This window comes from Centropristis striata, chromosome 23 (genome assembly GCF_030273125.1).
Source record: "Centropristis striata isolate RG_2023a ecotype Rhode Island chromosome 23, C.striata_1.0, whole genome shotgun sequence".
In the NCBI taxonomy this organism is placed as follows: Eukaryota; Metazoa; Chordata; class Actinopteri; order Perciformes; family Serranidae; genus Centropristis; species Centropristis striata.
In genome coordinates this window covers 26561245-26585565 of record NC_081539.1, presented here as the reverse complement: position 1 = coordinate 26585565, position 24321 = coordinate 26561245, and the positions used below count along the sequence as shown (strand labels likewise).

General features: G+C 38.0%; 1 protein-coding gene across 1 annotated transcript in view; it reads right to left on the bottom strand.

The window, feature by feature from the left end:
* kcnh2b (potassium voltage-gated channel, subfamily H (eag-related), member 2b) overlaps positions 1 to 24321 on the bottom strand; it is a 386002-nt gene that overhangs the window by 58942 nt on the left and 302739 nt on the right. The window lies entirely within an intron of this gene.

Genomic DNA, 24321 nt, shown 5'->3' with positions numbered 1-24321 from the left:
TCTTTGTCTTTGTCCCCCATATCTCCTCCATGATCTCATCTCCTTCGATCTCTGTCTGTCTTTTTACCCTTTCTGAGTCTTCGTCTTGATCTTTCTCTGCCTCAGTTTCTCCCTTATGCATGTCTCCCTCCCTCCCACACAGAGGGGGGTTGCAATATAAATGCAGCAATGAAACACTATAGAAGCAACTGCTCGGGGGCTGCTGACATACGGCCTGCACACGGTCTGTTAATCTATGGCACAGGGAGATTCTGAGTCTTCAGAGTCTTAACTTGTGGTTTAAATCTTCTCTTTCATGCTTTCCTCTACTTGTATTCAAGCAGCCTTAAGTCCAGAAACTGCAGTCCAACAAGAACTCAATAGGGGATTTAATTTGCATTGAGCAAACATCCCTGAGAGATGCTACTTTCTGCCAGACATTGTTGTAGTATTATCCAGGTCTGCAGAAAAAAATAAAGTATGAACATACCACACACTTCACTCTTCTTACTAAACTATCCTACAATGCTTGCAGAGTACATGTTGTGCAATATTGATGGCACTTGCAGGGCTATAGCTGTTCATGTGGCTTTAAAGGGATCAGAGGATGCCATCTTGCATTAGATCACACTATGGAATCAGGCCACTTGAATAAAAGATGCTGATGTGTGAAGCCACATTGCAACATACACATACTCAGTGGAAGATTCATGGTATGTTTGTGCAGGGAGCTTTGGAGACACTTAATGTATTTATTTTTTATTATTGTTCTCTATATGTTAGTGTTTACAACAGTTTTAACTGCAAAGTTCTTCTCAATTGCATTAATTACTGCCATGTTGCTATGCAAACTACAGAAGCATGGACTGTATAAAATGAGTGGATGTTCTGCTTCTAAGCTTCTGAGCCTAAAACGTGAGTCCAATGGCCAGCAGGGGGTGGACAAAAGAAGTCAGATTGTATAGAAGTTTATTAGAAAATGACCCTACTTGTCACTTGATTTATTACCTCAGTAAACCATTTCCTAATGAGTTTATGATCTCAGTCATTAGTTTCAAGTCTTCTTGAATACAGCATGATGTTTATTTTCGTAAATGATGGTCCCATTTAGAGTAAGAAGACAATAAAGCAGGGTATGCTTAATGATGTTGCTATCTTCCTATCACCGTGAAGGGTCCCATTGCAGTTACAAACAAGTCGCGCCCTGCGACGCTAGAATTGGTCAGCGCTGTACTTCCTGCGTCACCCAGTGTCATGTCACCCCATTGGGTCTTCCTCCTATTCATATAGTCCTCTGTGTTCTTTTTACTTTTGGTAGAGGCCAGTGAAATGCACCCGTAACTTGTAAGAAGTCGTTTATTAACTGTGATTAAACCTACATGAGACCTTGCATACTTTTACCCTAACCCTAAAGTTACTGTCACTCATTAGACGTTAGTTTTGCTAACTAACCAACCAATCCACAACCTTTACCATTTTCCCACCAATCCACACTAAATTGAACAAAGCATGTTTGTCTGCTGAACAATGTGGAGTCAAACCTGCGACCCTTGGTTTGATGGCCTCATGACTTCCAACCTGAGCTAAGCAGCCAGGTGAGAAAACATCCCTCCTTACACTTTTGAACATTAATGTTAAGCCACAATTATGTTAAGTAGTGATGGGCGAATGAAGCTTCATGAACCATTTTCTTTATTTCTGAGCCCACTAGATGGCGCACTCTGTTCACCAAAGACCTGAAAACACATTCATTTACCATAGCTTGAGCCTTTTTCTTTAAACCAAGTGCGCCATCTAGTGGGCTTAGAAAATACAGAAAATTGTTCATGAGGCTTCTTTGGCACATCACTAACATTAAGCTAGAAGAACATAAGGCCCGGCCCTGACCAATCATAGCATCTCGGGGCGGGTTTTGTTCACAACTGCAGTGGGATGATAACAACACCATCGTGAACTGTCAATCAGGATAGAGTCATAGCAATGTGTATCCATGGAACTTTTGACATTAACGCTAGTTAGTGACTTAGCGTTTGCTATGCAGTAATTATGCGGTACGTGGCTGGCAACCAACGGCTTGTCCAATGTGCTTGCTCCAAAAAAAATCAAGATGCTGATTGTCAAAATGCCAACCTTGAGGCTTGAAAATGGCAGTCAACCAACCAGAGGGTGGAATCTAAGTGGGTATGTCCACTTGTTTTATGCAGTCATAAGTCAAATAATGTTTCAGTGGCTATGCCAGGTCATAGGGTTAGAGTTAGGACTATGAATTCTATGTACTGTAAAGCTAAATTTAAGTTCACAACACCAGTAAGTGGGCCTTAGTGCATACTATCTGTCCACCATACTGTTTCCATCAGGTTGTTTTTGTAATTCTTCAGATCTCCTGACTACAGTACATACATACATAATGCAACACATGGTGTTCTATCGAGAAAACCATGAAAAATATGTTGTGAGAATTATAACTACTGTAACACCATGGCCCTTTCCTGTCATCTCACAGAGAGGTCAAGAAGAAAAGCAAGGCAGAAGACGGTGGAAGGGGCGGATAACAAGATCCGGTCCAGTGGTTTCCATGGGTGGATGGTCTCACTGTGTCTATAAGAGCTGCTTGACCTGGCAATCAGCATGTACAATCCACTGCTGGACAACAACTGCTTTGCATATGTACGGTTGGCACAGAATGTGTGCATGAGCAAGAGTGCAAAATGTGTGATGACACATGTAAATCAGTGTGTACTGTATGTGTGTGTATTCACAGGAGCCTGTTGTGTTCTCAAGGGAGGCTGAGAGGAGGGATCACCTGTGACATCATTTGTAGGAAGCACATAAATACAGATGCAAAAAAGCACACGCACACACACACACACACACACACACACACTTCCTGTGGTTCCACTGGGATCGGTACATGGGTACAAAGCTTGTCTCTTTGTCTCACAGCCCATTGCTTCACTAAGCACCATTCTAATTTACAAATTATTATCCAAGTCACTGACATCCCAGAAACACTTGGCGCCCATCCATGAACACACACACACACACACACACAGGATTCACACATTTTCCTTGCGTACATAGTGTGAATGCATGAATCTATATGCATGAATGAGCCTGGAAAATCAAATTGAGCTTTTCTGAGAAACCAAATCCTCGAAACAGAAGCTCAGATGAGCTGTTATGGGTATGAAAGAAACAATGTCACTGAACTGCAGATGAATGAATGTAAAACAGGGCTAGTGTATGAGGCTGCAAGCCAAAAGGCTACATTCACATTCTCTTTAAAGTGAATGATTAATGATTTAAACGAACAAAATGTGTGGGTGTTGGCAAAACTTTTTAGGTTTATATCTGCATAAAACAGAAAGGTTGCAAGAGGTGGAGTGGCATGGAGATTGGTCTCAAAAAAAGACCATTAAACTGCAATATGTGTCTAAGAGTCCAATATTTACCTCATTAGCCAAGAGGCTGTGCTTTCAAAAGGCTTCTAAGCTTTCCTCTTCACTAGTTCTGCGTATCAAACCTCAGTACTTTTGACCAAAATGTGACCGAGCTTTAGGTATATAAAAATGTCATGTGTCAACATATGGTATTGGATCTAATATTTCGGATGCTGTAAAAATTTTAAATAAAAGCACAATGCAATGATTTGCAAATCTTTTTATAGTGTATTCAATTGAATCGGCATTCACTATTTAATTGAATACAGTACAAAGATACTCTATTTAATGTTTTGTTAGAATACAGGTTGGCGTGCAATACAACAAAAATGTTTAGAAACACTGTCTATTCTTTTCAACCTGTTTTCTTATATAACCAAATTGTCAGATGTGATGAGGTTCATTCTTATGTGACAAGGTCAGCTAATGGTGGTCAGATGATGTCACCATGTCCAAAATCAAATGCCTTAAAGAGAACAGTTATTTATCATGCTATCAGTTATTGGAATAATTGCCCACTGAATATACGTGAACTGAATAGTAAAGTATCTTTTAATTATTACTTGAGAATGCACTATTTAAATTTGTGAGTAGTGAATTAACATATTTACTGTATGAAAGTGAGAATTAATGTAATAGATATGAATGTAATAACTTATTCGGAATGATTTCTGATGATGTATATAATAATGTCTACAATGTTTAATTGTTAAGTGATTTTTGTTTTGTCTTGTGGACCCCAGGAAGACTAGCTCGTCCCACTTTTGGTGACAGCTAATGGGGATCTTTTTAACAATAAACAATAAACAATAAAATACATATACACTCTGAATTCTGAATATTCATTATATATAACATTTTACGCAGTAGCCCCAACTTTTTGGGAATCCCGGTTGTAAATAAGACAACTTTTCTGAATTCATTTTATTCAGACAACTTTCACAGATGTGCTGATTCGACTGCCAATCACACAGTTAAATTGTCATGGAGGGGGTGATTTATCCTTATGAGAGAACAGATCATTCTATTCAGGCTATATCAAATCAATCAAATTAAATCGAAATTACTTTATTTATCCCCAAGGGTAAATTCAGTTAGTCTGTTATCTCTGTTAGAATGAGACAGCCTGATGGCTGTAGGAGAGAAGGATCTGTTGAATCTCTCCGTTACAGGATGGAGAGATTCAAAAGATGTGAGGAGCCGTCCACTGCTGTTTTTTTGGTCCATAAAGGTTTTGTGTAGCAGATGATCTGGTATTTCATGATGACCTGGAACATGTTGACAGGTCATCTCTCCACCACCTCCTCCAGTGTGTCCAACCTGGCTCCAACCACAGAACCAGCTCTTTTGACTGGGTTATGGGACTGATTTTACAAAACCAAAGAATACATTTATCAATAAGCCACCAACAAGAGCGTAGTAGGAACTGGCAGAAGGCTTTTTTTCAATTTTTGAACAATCCTCAGCTTAAAATCAGCAGCTCGAGGCTCATAGAAACAGCTGATGTCCACACACACACTGGCCCTTACTCTCATTTTGCTCCTTTTTTTTTTTTTTCTTTTTTTTTTTTACAGATTGCTATTCAAGGAGGGATAAAATTCTCTTTCGTTCTACTAATGAAATGGCATGCACGAGGGAAACAATGAGCTAAAAAGCAGATTTGACCGTCAGTAGAGTCAGACTTGACTTGACCAATCAGATTTGACTATGTAAAGTCTCAGTCAGGGACACCCCTAACTTGTTCTTTAATCTAATTTTAATTTGCATTATTGCAACATTGAGACGTCCAGTTACACGTGTGTAAAGGCCTGTCTTCTACAGTGCGACTTTCTTTAAATTAAATCCAACACCTATCTCTATATCCTGACCAAGGTTATTATAGTTAACGAAAACTAACAAAATAACGAAAACTAACGTTAACTGAAATAAAAATAAAAACTAGAGTTTTTAAAAAAATTATAACTAACTGAAACTGTAGTTTGTGGTTACAAAACTTACTAAAACTAACTAGAATTATAGTGAAAATGTCCTTCGTTTTCGTTTTTTTTCATACGTAAAAAAAACCTTTGTTGTTTATGACTTAATAAACTTACTGGGGCTGAGATGGATAAGACAAAGGAAATAAAGGCAACATTTATAAAATTAACACTAAAACTAATAAAAACTAAACTAAAACTAAGCATTTTCCAAAAAATAAAAACGAATTAAAACTAGCAAACTCACTCTAAAAACGAATTAAAATGAACTGAATTTGAAAACAATTGACAACGAAATTAAAACTAAAACTAACGAAAAATCCCAAACTATTATAACCTTGATCCTGAAATTAACTCACTAACTTAACTTAACTAAGTAACTCTTCCAATTCTATCGATTATAGTCAGTGTGACTACATTTAGTTTATTCACAGAACATAAACTGAACTTTCGAAGAGAAGTGTTCAAACCACTCAGATCATGTTTGGAACAAGTGTGTTTCACAAATTCATGATATCATGTGGTGAGTTTAAATGTGCAGAGGATGACTGTTGGATGAGTCATTTCCGTGTCGAGAAATTTACTGGAGTGCTCATAGTTTAGGTGCTGCTACTGTTTGGCACCATCTGTAGTGCTCTTTATGCTCTTTGTTACACACATATTATGTCAACTTCTGCCTTTTGTCGGACGGCCTGTGACATAACCAGCCACAGTCCTATTTTACTGAGGATTAACTGGATCTCTATTATTCTTTTGATGTAACAATGACACAAAAAACACTGGGCTGGGCGATATATTGATATAAAAAATATACCAATTTATTTTAAATATGATATGGAATTAGACCGTATCGCATATATCAATATAGCTCTTTTTTTTCTTTCTTTATATATAAATGCTGCTCTTACTAGGGTTGTAATGTTCGTTATTCTTTTCTCATATAAATATATTTATTTCAGGAAAATATTGGCCTATTTTATTTCATAGGTAATTTTATTTAAGATATTTTTGATTTAAATCAATCAATCAATCAATCAAACTTTATTTATATAGCGCTTTTCATACATATGAATGCAACTCAAAGTGCTTTACAAAAGCAATGTGCACTTTATGGAGTTTTGATTTAAAAAAAAAAAAAGGCACTCCTGTTGTTATACAGTATTTATGTTCACTTATATATCCCAATATTTTTATCGCTAAGTGAGAGCAAATGTTCAGTCAAAGTCAAAGCCAAATATGACATGTCACAAGTTTTATTGAAACCGTTTACTTATCGTATATCGCTATTCAGCCCAAATATATTGGGATATGAGCTGCATATTTGAATTAATCTTCAGGTTTGCTGCTTTTAGATGGAGTGCATCACTTCTATGGGACATCCTACTAACCCCACTACCTAACCTCACCCCTATAAAAATAAGTAATAATTTACTTATCAGAAATATATGTTATGGTATATATATATCATATTACTAAAACTTTGAGAACTGAAAGCGTCTGATTTCATGAAGACACTTGGATGCTAAACTGACACAATGATGAAAGAATCAGCAGTTGACAGGCTATAACGGCTTGGAAAGCAAACTGGATCTGTATTTCTCACTTAGCAACTTGCTGCCAACTGACCCACCTACACTTCTCTTCCCTCCTTCTTTCTATGTCTTCCCCCGTCATCCTCTTGTATCTACGAACAACAAACAGCTGTTGTTGTGGTAGCCATGCTGGCACCCCAGCTGGGCCAGTATAATATTAAATTCCCTGACTTAAGAGGGCAATTTTGGCCTCAACATTCAAGTGATGCTCCCTGGTGGGAAAGTCCTATATTTGATCATCCCAGCAGCATCCACAGCCTCTTTCTCACTCTGCATCCCTTCTTCCCTCACTTCCCCTGCTCCTCTCACCCGCCATCCCCTTTCTGTCTCCTCTCACTACAAAATACAGCTCACTCACAGTTGGGTGACAGAGGCGGGGTGCATATTAAGTCCTCTCAGAAGGTTTCTTAATCCCAGCCAAGCTGAGCCGAGCCGAGCCGAGCCAGGAAAACACGCACAGGAGATATCGGTGTGATTTTCTTTTTTTACTCCAGCTTTGCTTGCCATTATTAACACCTCCACTTTGGTGGGGGCTTAGCTCCTCGACACACACACACACACACACACACACACACACACACACACACACACACACACACAATTCAAGTATAAACAGTACGCACACGTGAGGAAATAAAGAGTACATGTCCACAGAGAAACTAAGCACCAAAACATGCAACCACATGATTAGAATATTAAAAGTGCATTTTTTGTCTTGCAGCAGCTAGAAAAGCAACTCAGAAGCTGTGTCCCAAAGTCAAGGAAGCATCCTCAAACGGCTGAATTTGAAGGATATTACGTCATCAACATCCGTCTGAGGACTGTCCTAATGTCCAGGATCCTCCAGAGGACAGAGTCCTTCTTCTGCCCAAATTACAAGGCTGCATGTGTGTATCCTCCGTGCACCCCGAGTACCCATAATGCCTTGCGCACACAGGTCCACAGGGAGATTTAAAAATGGCAAGCGAAGAAACATCGACGCGGCGACGCAATATGCATTTAAATATATAAGTATTTTCAGTTTACACTGAATATTTGTGATCACAAAACGTGCAAAGCTTGTGTTCATAGTCAAGCAAAACATATCCATAAACAAATGCCAGAATATTTAGCTAAAAGATGATAGACGTCATCTTGATACATTGCCGGTTAAGTTAATTGATGCCGTCTCAGTCGCTAAAGTTATTAATTTTAATTCATATATGCGTCAGATGATTATGTACTATGTGCAAAGTATACATAGCTATGCCATTCAGAAAATTATACATTTGTTTGTTTGCTCTTGTTTGTGTTAACAGGGATCGACAGTCCTATTATCTGTTATTGTTATTTATAAATAACTGTTATTGTACTGTACTGTAAAAAATCTGAGAACACATCTCCATGGTGAGTTATGCTCAGCTGCTTTTATGAAACTAAGTAGCGTCTAAATTCATCCAGGATCAATGAAATATTCAGGTTTAATCCACTTTGTGGCTTTTACTTGCTAAATCATGGAGATTCAACCTTAAATCATCTTCTTCCATTTCCACAAATATGTGTCAGAGTGCTGATTCCAAAGCCACATCCATGTTGTGAACTGGTTTTGATGTTGCGGAGCTGAATTTAAGCAGGACGTCCAATTACACAATGAAGCACAGCTGCACACTGAAGGCTGTCCCATTTGTGCGTTATTACAGTGAAAGGAAGGACTCTGGTCTTGTCTCTGGAGGACTCGATTCTGAAGGAAGGATTCTACCAAGGAAGGATCCTTAACATTAGGATACAGCCAGAGTTATTCTTCTAAATAATTCCACTTGGGGAGAAAAGGTGCAGCAGTAGTTCAATAATGCAGCAAGAAGTGGACGTCAACAATGTCTACAGACTCACAGACACACACATCAGGGCTGTCAGGGAGAATAGTGTGTCTTTGCAAATCGCTTCAGGCGTGTTGTACAGTACAACATGTGTGGGAGTCAGGGAACGCCAGAGTTACACTACCTCACCCTCCCTCAGCGTACTAGCATCTCCCTCTATCTTCCCGTTCCCTTCATCCTCCCTGCTTTAGGTACCAGGCTTTGTCTCATTGAGGTGTGAGTCTGAGGACGGCATGTACTATTACGCATATGTCTGCAGGGCATGGTCTGGCCCTCGAGGCTTTAAAGGATCTTACTCATTCTGTCCAGGTCTAATTCACTCCAGACTGTTGCTTTTGCAGGGTGATAAAAAGTCACATATCACAGTAATTGACTTGGAATGACCCAAGTTTAATATTCCAGTAGTGTTAGTGTAAGAAAGGCACCACTGTATCTGTGGTCTCTTTGCAGCCTTCAAGGCATGTACTATTAAGGAAGCTGTAACACCACTGAACAACCACATACATACGGCATACTGAGTGTTTCTTTAGTCCCAACAAATCCAACAGAGTCATACTGTACGTCATCAAGCTGATGGCGTCACATCATTGACAGAAGACCCATTCTCCTACATTCATCCACATCACTTACAATCATTCACGCTTATTAACATCATAGCTTTAGTGTTTGGATTTAGGAAACTGAATGGTTATTTGGATTTAGGAAACTGAATGGTTATTTCAGTATATCTTCATGGGGATTTTTTTTTATCTGCAAACAGATCTACCCACTTACAAAGCAGACAGTCTAAACAAAACAGTCTAAAACAAAATTTTGTTAAGGAGGTGTCTGCACAAAAATCACATGAACTAGGCCTCTGTGGGCTAGTATTAGTGTGTTTACACAACTTAGCTGCATACACAGAATGATAACGTATACATATTTCGGTAACACTTTATATTAGGGAACATATATTTAACAGTAATTAGTTGCTTATTAGTATGAAAAACCAGTAAGCCATTAAAGAGTTTTCCCTCAATAACCTCAGAATTATTGCTTATTAGTAGTAAGTAAGGAAGGTGTTGTATTTGAGTTACGATCTTAATATGCTTTACTTTGTTTGGACTTTATAAGTCTCTACATAGCGGTGAACGAAACCATGGAAACGGCAAATAGCCACCTTCTCCAGACCTTTGACGTGACTGGTGGCTCCTTTTGGATGATTGGATGAGGATTGGTAGATTGTAAAGTCAATCATTACTCTACAAAGCAGGTCACTGGTAGACTAACATTGGTGCAAAGTGATCCACTCCAAAAGGAGCCACCAGTCACATCAAAGGTCTGGAGAAGGTGGCTATTTGCCGTTTCCATGGTTTTGTTCACCGCTATTTAGAGACTTATAAAATCCATACAAAGTAAAGCATATTAAGATCGTCACTCATAAAAAACAACGTCCTTACTTACTACTAATAAGCAATAATTCTGAGGTTATTGAGGGAAAAATCTTAGTTAATGGCTTACTGGTCGGGGCGGCTGTGGCTAAGTTGGTAGAGCGGTTACCCAGTGACCGGAGGGTTGCTGGTTTGATCCCTGACCATGGCAGCCTACATGTGGAAGTATCCTTGAGCAAGATACTGAACCACAAATTGCTCCCGATGCTGCGTTCATCAGTGTGTGAATGAATTCCCAATGGTGGCAGGTGGCACCGTTTAGGGTAGCCTCTGCCACCAGTATGAATGTGTGTGTGAACGGGTGAATGAGCGCAGTCTGTAGTGTAAAGTGATTTGAGTGGTCGCAAAGCCACTAGAAAAGCGCTATATAAGTGCAGGTCCATTTACCATTTAATAAGGCCATGCAGAATAAGGCATTAATAACTACTTAATAATGACTAATTCAGAGCCAATATGTTACTAATTCGCATGCTAATAAGCAACTAATTAATGTTGAATAAGTGTACCTTAATATAAAGTGTTACCCATATTTCTATTGCAAAGGTAAGAAGGTATAGCTTAGAGCTGGTCATTACTTCACTTTATGAATACTGTGTCAGTATTATAGGCCTATAGTATTGAAAGAGTTTCTAGTTAATAACTGTTGGCAGTACACAGAGGATTCCCATATATGGTCAAAGATACTGTAGATATGTGAGGGTGGATTTTCACTTTAATTGCTTACAAAAAAAACAACATCTTGTGTAATGTAGATCCACGGCTGTGTCCTATTTCTGGGTTTGCCAAACTCTTGCATAACTTTTAACACTGGCAGCAGGTACATTTAAAACTAAGGGTGCTTTCAGGTGTCAAACAGGGCCTGTCTGAAAGCTGTGTAGGAGGAAGAGAGAATCAGAGAGAGAGAGAGGAAAAAAAGGGAGAAAGAGAGAGTGGAGACTGAGCCAAAATTGGATATCTGACTGCCAGTCTATATCACAACTACATAATCTGCAGAGTAGGTGAAAATGTGCTCCTTGTTTGACCATTGATCCATGACTACTGGATGTACAGACGGGAGACAGGAAGATCGAACAGCAATTTGTTGTTTTTATTTCCGTGTACGTACACGACCAAAACAACATGTTTCTGGTTGGTAAGCTTCAGCTGCTCCTTGTATTTTCTCTGCTTTTGTCCCATTTAAACATGGTATTAATGTGAAGTTAAATGACATGCTGCAAGCTTGATTATTGGACTTTTCAGCATCTCTTTCATATCCAATCAAAATGTACGTGAATGAACCAACAATCAACCTTTTTGTAAGCTGGAATGTGGTTGTTGTGTTTGAGTTAAAGCTATAAAAATTTAATACAAAATTTCTCTTTTCCCTTCATCTATCCAAGTTACTCTGAAACTGATACCAAGAGACAACTGAACTCACAATCGTAAAAAAAGGCCACACTGTTTTATTATTCGTACCAAACTGTCTTTAAACACTTAACTTCATAATAACTGCATTCCATTTTTCATATTCAATTCTAATATAAGTACTATGTGGTATATTCAGAAAATCCTACAGGTAGGCTAACACTAGCTTAGCTTTGGTTACAGTTAGCAGTTGGTTGCCCCTGCCATGTATTGGTTTTGCCTAGTGATGGGCGAATGAAGCTTCATGAACCATTTCCTTTATTTTCTGAGCCCACTAGATGGCGCTCTCTGTTCACCAAAGCACATTCAGTAACCATTGCTTGACCTTTTTTCTTTAAACCAAGTGCGCCATCTAGTGGGCTTAGAAAATACAGAAAATGGTTCATGAGGCATCATTGGCTCATCACTACTTTTGGCTATTAGCAAGCAATCTTTAGTGATATAGCTTTGCTTTGTACTGATACGAAATTTTAATTGTATCATTCTTTTTTTCAATAGTGATAACACAAAGGAGCAAGCAAGCAAGCTAAGGAAAAAAAAGGAACAAAACTAGCTCGGGGTCAATTTCTCGCTTTGTCAGATGAGCTGCACCACATGGACTCTGTGTTGGTGATAAGGTTGGTTCTGTTTGTTGGTGTAAGCAGCTCTAATTTCTAAGATAATTATCTAGGGTTGCACACTGTTCATGAGTGTTGAGAGTCAAATAGAAGTGACTCAACAGGCTGTTATAAGTGACCAAGGGAAGGTTTCAGTTTTTAAGCTAGGCTACAATCTGTTCACACATTGGCAATGACCAAGCAATAAACAAATGTAAATTGCTTCACATTGTTTCTTTATGACTACAAATCAACCTTTCTCCTTTAATGGGACACATTTAATACGTGACTGTAGAGTGGGATCAAAGCTTTTATCTGGAGTGACTCTTGTAATTAATTAACCTTCCGAGTCCTGCGGGAGGGCTCTGGCACTGCCAGGGGACTTTTTGTCTTTCAGGGGTTATAGAGGACTCAGTTTTAACACTACATTAATGACTAATATCATATAAAACTAGAAGACCAAGGGTAGGGGTGTCAAACTGACCTACAGAAGGGCCATGTGGCCAAGAACACACCTGATATAACAAACTGAGTGAAGACAGTTGAGGTGATTGAATGAGTTGAGTCAGGTGTGCTCCTGCTTTGTTGGAACAAAAACCTGCAGGCACACCGGCCCTTCCATAGATCAGTTTGACACTTCTGACGTAATGAATACATTGGCACCAACCATCTTATTATATCTCATCGGCAAGGGGGGTAGATAATTCTCCAAAGTTAGGGAGTAAAGGACATACTGGCATGGCTGTTTTTGAAGGGGTCCCTTCACTTCTGACCAAGGTTATTATAGTTAACGAAATCTAACGAAATAACGAAAACTAGAATTGAAAAAACATTTCCGTTAACTGAAATAAAAATAGAAACGAGAGTTTTTTAAAAAAAAAACGATAACTAACTGAAACTGTATTGTGTGGTTACAAAACTAACTAAAATTATAGTGAAAATGTCCTTCGTTTTTCGTCTTTGTCAACTTATTTTATACTTTTATAATTTTATACTAACCTTTTTGGTTGATATGAAACCTATTTCATCTACCTGGTTCTATGAGTTAACAAACTTATTGGGGCTGGCATGGATCAGACAAAGGAAATAAAGGCAACATATATTGTGACATTTTTGAATCTGGCATCCAACAAATACCCCATTACAAAAAAACTAAAACTAATAAAAAAAACTAAACTAAAACTAATCATTTTCCAAAAATAAAAACTAATTAAAACTAGCAAACTCACTCTAAAAACTCATTAAAACTGAATTTGAAAACATGAAATCACAACAAAATTAAAACTAATGAAAAATCCCAAACTACTATAGCCTTGACTCTGACCTCAAGATATCTGAATGAAAATGGGTTCTATGGGCACCAATGATTCTCCCCTTTTTTGCTAATCTCATGCAGCTTGGACAAAATCCATGCAGCATTTTTGCATGCAGTATAAATGTGCTATTTCCATCTATTCTAAATGGTGAATACCAATACTTCTGCTTACCGGGGTCCCTAAACAGTCTTGGAATTGCATAAATATGGTTTGACTGGAAAGCTGAGACTGAGACACCCAATTTGATTCATGTGTGATTGTATTAATCCCCACAGTAGTATTTCACTGAAGTGAGACCATTTTTGACCTCTCGGATCACAGCCTCTGAACACTTTGCTACATCAAACAACACACCTGGGTATCCAGGATGGATCCCTTTTATAGGAATATTGACAAAAAGGAGCAAGTGCTCACCATCCGTAAAAGACCTAAAAAAATATTTTTTCTCACTGTTAAATGTACTAAACACCATATCTCCAACAAAAATATACTGTTATATTTAATGGTAAAATCTTTAATTTATGCAGCATTTATAAAATATTTTCTGGTCAATTATATGGCAGAACAGCGTTTCTTTTGATGGAAAAACTTCTTTTTTTACGGTAAAATAAAGAATAAATTGACAATCTTAAACTTGCAATCAACAATGCTAATATCTTTCTACCGTAATATTAGAAAAAGTTGCACCATATTTATTACGATAAAGTTCTGGCAACCACAGCTGCCATTTTTTTACCATAAAAACAACATTTTTTTTACAGTGTAGCGTCCTCTGCTGACCTGATATCTCCCCCTAAAGATCCTAGAACAAGAACTAAATTGTGTCTAAATTAACCATTGTTACTCATGAAATTAAGACAGAGAATTTACATATGCACCACAATTTATGATCAGCAATTAAATTAAAAAATAATCTATTACAGTATGATTTTAGATAATATTAATGAAGAGCAAATCGTGACTCTCCTTTTATCAGAAACATTACATGTAGGGCAGTGGCATCACATTTATTTGGCCCTCGATGTCCCACTGGTTAAAGTGACATGATAGAAAGTGACTCTACTCAGCCTCGGGATATACGGGCCAAAGAACAAACCAACAACAGCATGAAGGGACTGATATCAACACTTGAGCAAAAGGAAATTCAGTCATCAAATCATCCTATTACACCAGTGTATTTTCCAAGGAATATATTGCTGGTTTTGACCTAGCTCAAACTATTTAAACTGGCATGTGTTTCTGACAGTCTAACTCAACTACAAACTAGACAGATGGGCTGCCTCCACGCTTTATCTGTAACACATATCAATTTACACCACCGTAGAGAATAAATTGTACAATTTAAAAGGTCACCACAACAGAATTTAGCCTTGTTTTCTGATGAAAGATAGAGAAAAATGTGCTTCTAACTATAAATTAATATATTCTGACAGTAAAATCTTTCACAAACAGCCATAAATTGTTCTGAAAATGCTTCAAGCTGTGTAGCACTAAGAGGGGATTCTATAATACTAGATATAATACTTTAACAACATAATCTTAGGAGTAGTTTTTTCTTTTTTTATTATTATTATTTTTTTTATTATTCTTGTATCTAACGAGTCAGTAGAAGTCATATCTAAAAATGCTACTTCCTGCACTGCAAAAAGGTTTCTAAAAACAGGATAAAAACACTAAATCTGCATGGACAGATAATTTCACTTGACAAGATTTCTTAAATTAAGATTGTTAAATCTAGAAATAAGCATGTTGAACACTTAAAATAAGAAATTAACTCTTAAAACAAGATAAATGATCTAACACTTCTAAATCTAAAGTTTAATTTTTATCTTGGTAAGAAACAAATAATTTGCAGTGCACTCTGCTCGGGCCAGTTCATCGCTGCTTGCAGCTTTAATTTATCTTGTTTTAAGAGTTAATTTCATAGTTGAAGCGTACAACATGCTTAGTTCTAGATTTAATAATCTTAATTTAAGAGATCTTGTCAATGCAGCAAGATAATTTCCCTCAGATTTAGCATTTTTATCTTGTTTTTAGACACACCTTTTTGCAGCGAAGGATTCTATTATACTAGATATAATACTGTAACAACATAATTTTAAGAATATTTTTTTCTTTTTTTTTTTACATTCCTGTATCTAACGAGTCAGTAAAAGTCATATCTAAAAATGCTACTTCCTGCACTGCAAAAAAAGGTTTCTAAAAACAGGATAAAAACACTAAATCTGCATGGACAGATAATTTCACTTGACAAAATTTCTTAAATTAAGATTGTTGAATCTAGAAATAAGCATGTTGAACACTTAAAATAAGAAATTAACTCTTAAAACAAGATAAATGATCTAACACTTCTAAATCTAAAGTTTCATTTTTATCTTGGTAAGAAACAAATAATTTGCAGGTCACTCTGCTCGCGCCAGTTCATCGCTGCTTGCAGCTTTAATTTATCTTGTTTTAAGAGTTAATTTCGTAGTTTAAGTGTACAACATGCTTCGTTCTAGATTTAATCATCTTAATTTAAGAGATCTTGTCAATGCAGCAAGATAATTTCCCTCAGATTTAGCGTTTTTATCTTGTTTTTAGACACACCTTTGGTAACACTTTACAATAACCATCTAAGTAATGTTTATAGATGGTTTATAAACCAATTATTATTAACCATTTGCAAAATTCTATGCATATTTAATCTTTAAATGTTTTCAAGCAATTTCTTAAAGGTATATGAATCATTTTGAAATCATTTACATACTTAATATGGTGTTAAAAATGTTATAATGAGTGTAAATCTATTAATAAAGTAATGATTATGTTTGTTTATGGTAAAGAAATATATTTGGCATTTATAAATTATAGTTCAACATCATTACATTTTCTATTACCATTCTAAATGGCCTATATATGGTTTATAAATGATGATTAAACATTAATAAACTACCTGTTTACCATTTATAAATGGTCTATTTACCATCTATAAATGATGGTTATTGTAAAGTGTTACCACACCTTTTTGCAGTGAGGGGATTCTATAATACTAGATATAATACTGTAACAACATAATTTTAGGAACACGTTTTTTTTTTAACATTTCTGTATCTAACGAGTCAGTAAAAGTCATATCTCAAATGCTACTTCCTGCACTGCAAAAAAAGGTTTCTAAAAACAGGATAAAAACACTAAATCTGCATGGACAGATAATTTCACTTGACAAAATGTCTTAAATTAAGATTGTTAAATCTAGAAATAAGCATATTGAACACTTAAAATAAGAAATTAACTCTTAAAACAAGATCAATTATCTAACACTTTTTGCGGTGAGGGGATCCTATAATACAAGATATAATACTCTAACAACATCATTTTAGGAACACATTTTTTTTTTTACATTTCTGTATCTAACGAGCCAGTAAAAGTCATATCTCAAATGCTACTTCCTGTCCATCTAGCACACACTGTCTTCCCCTGACACAGACACTTTCCTCAACCGTCCCTCTCTGTCTCACCTCTCTCTCCTCAGTGGGCAGACGTTGGGGTTGCTCTCTCGCCTCCCACCCGCGGCGGCAAGAGAGTGGCAGGCCGGGCGGGCGCGGCATTAGAGCAGCCGGGCAGCAGGACGGGCGGCAGCAGTGATCGGCGGCTCTGGCGAAGGACGACTGGTGCAGGAAGACGTTGAGGAGCTTGAGCAGCGACGGCAGGACCATGGTCCTCAGCGGCAGCTCACCGCGGCGGGGTCAGGGTCAGGGTGGCCGCCCGGGTGTCTGTGACCGCCCACCGCGCAAACCCACGCCAAGACTTCACTGTGTGGTGTGTGTAGAGGCAGCCCGGGAGGCGTAATGCGGCGTAGACTAAGTCTCATGCCTGGAGATGCTGTCAGATGTCACATGAACAAGGGCTGATCACTCTATCCCCCTGCCTCCTGCAGAAACCTCATCTCCTTCGTATTCCTCGGAGGCTTCTTCTCCCTCAAGCATACAAATGTAGAGAGTCGCAGCAGTTCAGCAGCCTGTTAAACATCCAACTATTCAACAGCTTCCATCCTGATGCAGCTGAACTCAGCCTGCCTTCCTTCTGAATGGCTCAGTCCTTATCAAACCACCGCTGGCGTCACTTTTTTTTTGTCTTGCAACATCTCAATGAGTTTCCTCGACTGTCCTTCCCCCCCACAGCGCTGTGGTGGACGGCTGCCTGCCTGGCTGTTAACTCCTCTGAATCATTGAACAAATCGAAATGCAACAGAGCAGAAAGGGAGGAGGAGGAGGAGAAAAGAGAAAGAAGACGGCAACAGGAGAGTTGGTTTCCATCAGTTGTGGATGGAGCCGATGCTGTACAACTGTGCCTGGTATCACTACTACTACTACTACTCCGAAAAGAGAGTGGTAGAGACAAAGGGAGGGAGAATTACAAAACCAGAGAGAGAGAGAGAAAAGGAGCGTGGACTGGGAAGTGTTTCGCTAAGAGGAAGAAAAAAAAAACCCTCTGCACAAAAGAGATGAGATGCTCTGTTGAGGATAATCAGAGAGGAAGGAACAGAGAGAGAGAGGGATACGGACAGAGGGGAGAGATGGAGAAAGGGAGATATGGAGAGCGGGGTGTGAGAGAGAGAGAGAGAGAGGGATAAAAGAGAGAGTAATGGCTTACTATATGCATATGCAGACTGTGCTGGTATTTTGTGATCATTTTATTTTGTGCAGCCTACCCACACACCTTAAAATATTATGCAATCTAGTGCAACAACACTAGAAACTGAGGGATCGAACATGTTCACAGAGCTGAACAGGTGTTTGTGTAACTGTGTCCATCCCTGGTGTACAGTTTGTCACAGACAGACAGCCACGTTTACAGAATACAGAGAGCCAATCACATATACAGACCGTAAAATGATAAATGAGTTGATTCAGTTTCAGTAACAATGAAACACTGTAAATGTATATATCAGCCAAAACAGTATTTTTTACAGTTTACAATACACTAGCAATTTACTGTAATATATATATAAGCCATCAGTTTTTGCATTTATTTTTTGTAAAAAATATTTGTTCTCACTGTTAAATGTACTAAACACCAGATCTCTAACAGAAATATACTGTTATATTTAATGGTAAAATATTTAATTTATGCAGCATTTATAAAGTATTTTCTGGTCAATAATATGGCAGAACAGCGTTTCTTTTGATGGAAAAACGTTTTTTTATGGTAAAATATCGACTAAATTGACAATCTTAAAACTTGAAATCAACAGTGCTAATATCTTTTTACCGTAATATTAGAAAAAGTTGCACCATATTTATTACGATAAAGTTCTGGCAACCACAGCTGCCATTTTTTTACCGTAAAAACAACAGGTTTTTTTTGTTTTTTTTTTTACAGTGTAGCGTCCTCTGCTGACCTGCTATCTCCCCCTAAAGATCCAGACACACATCATACACTATATGTGCATAGTTTCTATTGGAAGTACAGTGGCATTAGATCGGACTTGCAAGTAGATGTAAGAATCAAATGTGCAAAATAAAAATATTAATTAGACAGTGCATTGTAAAAAAAACTGTTGTTTTTATGCTAAAAAACGGCAGCTGTGGTTGCCAGAGCTTTACCGTAATAAATACGGTGCAACTTTTTAAAATATTACGGTAAAAAGATATTGGGCATGCTGATTTCACGTTTAAGATTGCCATTTTATTCAATTTTTTACTGTATGAATAAAAGTTTTTTCCATCAAAAGTAACACTGTTTTGCCATATAATTGACAAGAAAATGTTTTATAAATGCTGCATAAATTAAAGATTTTACCATTAAATATTATAGTATATTTTTGTTGTACATTTAACAGTGAGAAAAAAGTATTTTTTACAAAAGATAAATGCAAAAATTAAAGTGGTAGCTTGTATATATATATTACATTAAATACATTTTACAGTGTATTTTACAGTGGAGTAATGTATTTTTCAACAATAAACAAAACTGTAAAAAATACTGTTTTGGCTATACGTTTACGGTGTTCCATTGTTACTGAAACTGAATTAACTCATTTATCATTTTACGGCCTTTTACTGTCGCAGTTTAGCAGTTTTTCACTGTAAAATCTACAGACATTTTTTTACAGTGTGGTTGGTGAGGAACTGTACAAAATATCGATTGTAATCCCAATAGTATCCCAAATTATATAAATTGCTGAGCAGTCACAGATCCAGAGTTACAGGGATGATAAAGGGTCTTGCCCACTGCCACTCTGTTTATTGGGGCAGAAAAGGCAGCCAGTATTAGTGCATTATTACCCAGTTCAGTGGCTATGCTTTAACAATCAGGCTACAGAGTACCTTCTCTGATGGCAATAACTGAAACACTACCTGATAAAATGACAGACACGAACTCAGACATTGCAAAAAACATGAAGCTTACCAAGTATTTTCTTCTTATATCAAGCAATAGTATCTTAAATATATTGTTTTGAATATAATTTACCCACTGATCATAGCTTTATGTGCTTATTTAGTTATTAATATGATCATTATGTGCTTATGTAATTACCTTATTGTTTAAATACGTCTATGAAGAATTGACATTGTGAGCTTTTTCATGCTTTTCAATCTTTTCAACTGTTGAACATGGTGAGTTTTTACCTAAAATATTGGCTCCAATTGAGAGTTTTAGTTGCATGTAGGTAGAATGTTATTTCAAAAGCATTTTCTACCCACACGAACGTTCCCATTTCAAGTATTGCTGGCTTATTTTATTTTACTACAGTTGGGCTTTTCAAGCCACAATTGCTCAAAACAAGTATATTTGGATGTATTTCAAGCTATCATTCATCACCAGTGCCTAGATATTTTTACTTATTTAAATAATTCTTACAAAGAAAAATGTACTTACTGCACTGGCAGATAATTTTACTTGTTTCAAGCATGTATTTGCTTAATTATTTTATTATAATATTATTATTCTTTTATTTATTTATTATTTTTGTCAGTTGATTTGTAAAAGATGCTGGTGTTCATGTGGACAGGGGTTGTATATGTGTGTGTGTGTGTGTGTGTGTGTGTGTGTGTGTGTGTGTGTGTGTAGGGTGGGGTGTTGCTCCTAGGCAATTCCTCAACTGCTAGAAATTGCTGTGACAATTTGCCCTCTATCCATTGTGTACATGCGTGTAAATGAATGTATGGCACAAACTATGGTGACAGGTGAGAAGAGACGTGTGCTGTAGCTGACACACACACACACACACACACACACACAATGCTGGTAAAGGTCACAGAGCAGTTAGCCTCATTATGCTGTGCTCATATTCTAAAAATAGGCTTAGGAAGACTTTTCACCCCAGTGTTGTGCCACCTAGGCAGACCATCTCAGATTGAGAACCAGTCCCTCCTCCTTATGACTGCAAGGCTCCACCTCCAACTAAATGATATCCTAAAATTGAATGGTTACTTGTTGAGGGTTGGTACAAAGCCCCCAGGAACATAGCAGGCTTTGAAGCCAATTTGATGTAGTGGCTTTTCAACTTCCTGGTTCGTCACTTGATGCGGTTGGGCCCAAAAAAAAACTTTTTCCATAGGCTTACATTATGAAAGAGACGTCTGTAAGTCAGTGGAAACATTTGCCCCGAAATGACTTGTCTCACTATCAGATTTTGATTTATTTGGTCCAAAAACTATGGAAAGTCTCAAAGAGCTTTAAGATTCAATTATTTTACACTCACTAAAGATAGCGTATGTACTGGAAGTATTATAATGTGGAAAAGTCACAGAAAATCTGGCAATTTTTCTGCATGGAAGTGCAACTTTTTTGGTTTCATGCACTATTGACCAACTTTCATTGGAATGAATGGGGCCCCACGCTACACCTCACGCTGTACCCAGTTCTCTTCATACACCACCTTGGAGAAGACAATGCCATGTATCTTTTCATGGCAACGAGTTAGGATTAGGTGGTGCCCCTCTTGGCTGTGTGCTGGGCCCCACTAGCTCCACCAATCACATGCTCAATTGTGATTGCTTGGTATTTCTAGGGCGTTTTGTCTTCAGAGCAGAATTTGAATCACGCAGAGGCACTTTCTTTGTATTATGTTGTAAGTATTGTGTAAGTTGTTAAGCCTGATTTGGCAGAATGGAGATATTCAGATTACTATAGTGAATCTATTTTTTTTTTTTTTACAAGAAGTGGGTCATTTTTAATCTGCAGAGAGTGTTTGTATCCAAGACAAATTTCCTTGGGGCATCAACCTGAAAGTGTGTTTTCTCTCATCTTGGCAGATGGTGAAAATCAGACCAGTTTACCAATCAATGGCTCCCATCGCATACTAAAACTATATTTGGCTGTTTGGTGTTGGTACTCAATAGGAGCTTCATCTCGGTTGCTGTTTAAGCTGGCCAAGTATCTGCAGGCTTTCTTTGTGTTTCTTTATACTTTATGTGTAGTTTATATGCTAATTACCTGTGTGCATGTTCTACATTGCTGAAGACAGAGAGGGAAAGAGAGCGTGCAACAGCAGCTTCGTAATTAGGATCCAGCTGTCTGAGTTATAAATTAAACTGATTGTGGATTTGATGGGATGTTACTGCTACTTATAGGACCTGCACCTGTCCAATCATTCCTTCGCACACACACACACACAACAACAACAACATAACCTAACTTTCACCATCACAACTAAATGCCCAACCCTAATCCTAACATAAACCTGAAGTGAGGCCGAAATGTCCTCACTTCACAAAACTGTCCTCACTCTGTTGGTAAAAAAAACGTGTTACGGTCCTCACGATGTAGGAAGTACAAGAACACACACACACACCCTTGTGCTTAGTGAGGACACTTCATTGACATAATGTATTATCTAGCCACCTTAGTCCGACCTAATTGTAACCTGAACCTCAAAACTAAGTCTTAACCTGTAAACAGGCCTATGAAGAATTGGGGACCGGCCAAAATGTCCTCACTTCCCAAAAATGTCCTCACTGTGTTGGTTAAAAAATGTATAGTGGTCCTCACTATGTAGGAAGAACAAACAAACACACACACACACACACAGAGAGAGAAAGAGAGAGAGAGAGAGAGAGAGAGAGAGAGAGAGAGAGAGAGAGAGAGAGAGAGACTCTTACCCTAACCCAAACCTAACCCTAAACACCAGCTAAAATTTAACCCTAAGTTTAAAAACGTATTCCGGTCCTCACTATGTAGCAAGTACAAGCACAAGCACACACTATACATCTTTGCGATTGTTTTTTGGCTCCTCTCAGCGAAATACTTACTAGCTAGTTGACTGACTGGTTCTCTGGTTGGCTGTGTGAATAATGAAGTGACTGGTGTTGTTGTTGTGGTCTCCAAGGTCCCATACTAGGCTGACAAACTGTTTTAAGGGCTGGTTGTAATGCTTTCTCTGCCTGCCCTCTCTGTCAGTACAGCTTGTGACTCCAGGGGTAAATAATGCTCTGGGTTTTCTGGGCCAAACCCCCCCCCACCCCAAACCACACACACACACACACACACACACACACACACACACCACATGACACAACACTAGATCCCTCAGTATAGTGCATAAACACAACACAAAAACAGACACACATACAGAGAGAGAGAGAAAGACAGAAAGAGAGAGAGAGAGAGAGAAAGTTACGAGAAAGAGAAAAGACAGAAAAGAAGAGAAATTGAGAATGAAGGAGAGGAGCAGAGGAGAGGAGAGGAGAGGAGAGGAGAGAAGAGGAGGAAATTAGAGGAGGACTTGAGCTCGGCTGGTGCTTTACATATGGGGGATAGGTTGCCTGGATACAGTGGAGAGAAACTCCAATCTAAATTTAAACCTGGAGAGGAGGAGAGAGGGAAGCTGGTGTAGTGTGAGATGAAAGAGTGAAAGAATACAATAGAGAGATGAAAGAAATGGACGTGGATGGTGATGAAAAAGGCAGAAGAGGACAGTGACATTACAGTGGACAGTACCAAGACAAAGAAAACCTAGAAATCAGAGATAGAAACTTGACTGAGCAAGAAAGCTAGAAAGAAAGAGGTTGAGGGTTAAGAAGTAAAGCTCTTAGAGCTAAGCCCCTCATCAAACACGTAGTGCCATCACAGCCAGCAGACGTAAGGGGAAAAGAAATCCCTCTTTTTTCATTTTGTATAATCGGCTGTGTGTGTACGTGTGTGTGACTGTGTGTGTGGGTATATACTTTTTTTTTTATCATTGTTTAGTTTCTGGTTAATATTGGTGGTGGCTGTTTACACACAAACTGACAGATGGACAGACACGTAGGCAGAAACTGTCCCTCAAAAGGTTATCAATTAAAATACACACACACACACACACACACACACACACACACACACCTTAACCTAACCTTCACCATCACAACTAAATGCCCAACCCTAACCTTAACATAAACCTGATTGTAACCTTAACCCTAAAACAAAGTCTGAACCCTCAAACAAGCCTTTAAAGAAGAAGTGAGGACCGGCCAAAATGTCCTCACTTCGCAAAAATGTCCTCACTCTCTGTTGGTAAAAAACACGTTCCGGTCCTCACTATGTAGGATGTACAACACACACACACACACACACACACACACATAACCTAACCTTCACCATCACAACTAAATGCCCAACCCTAACCCTAACATAAACCTTATTGTAACCTGAACCCTAAAACAAAGTCTGAACCCTCAAACAAGCCTTTAAAGAAGTGAGGACCGGCCAAAATGTCCTCACTTTGCAAAAATGTCCTCACTCTCTGTTGGTAAAAAACGTGTTC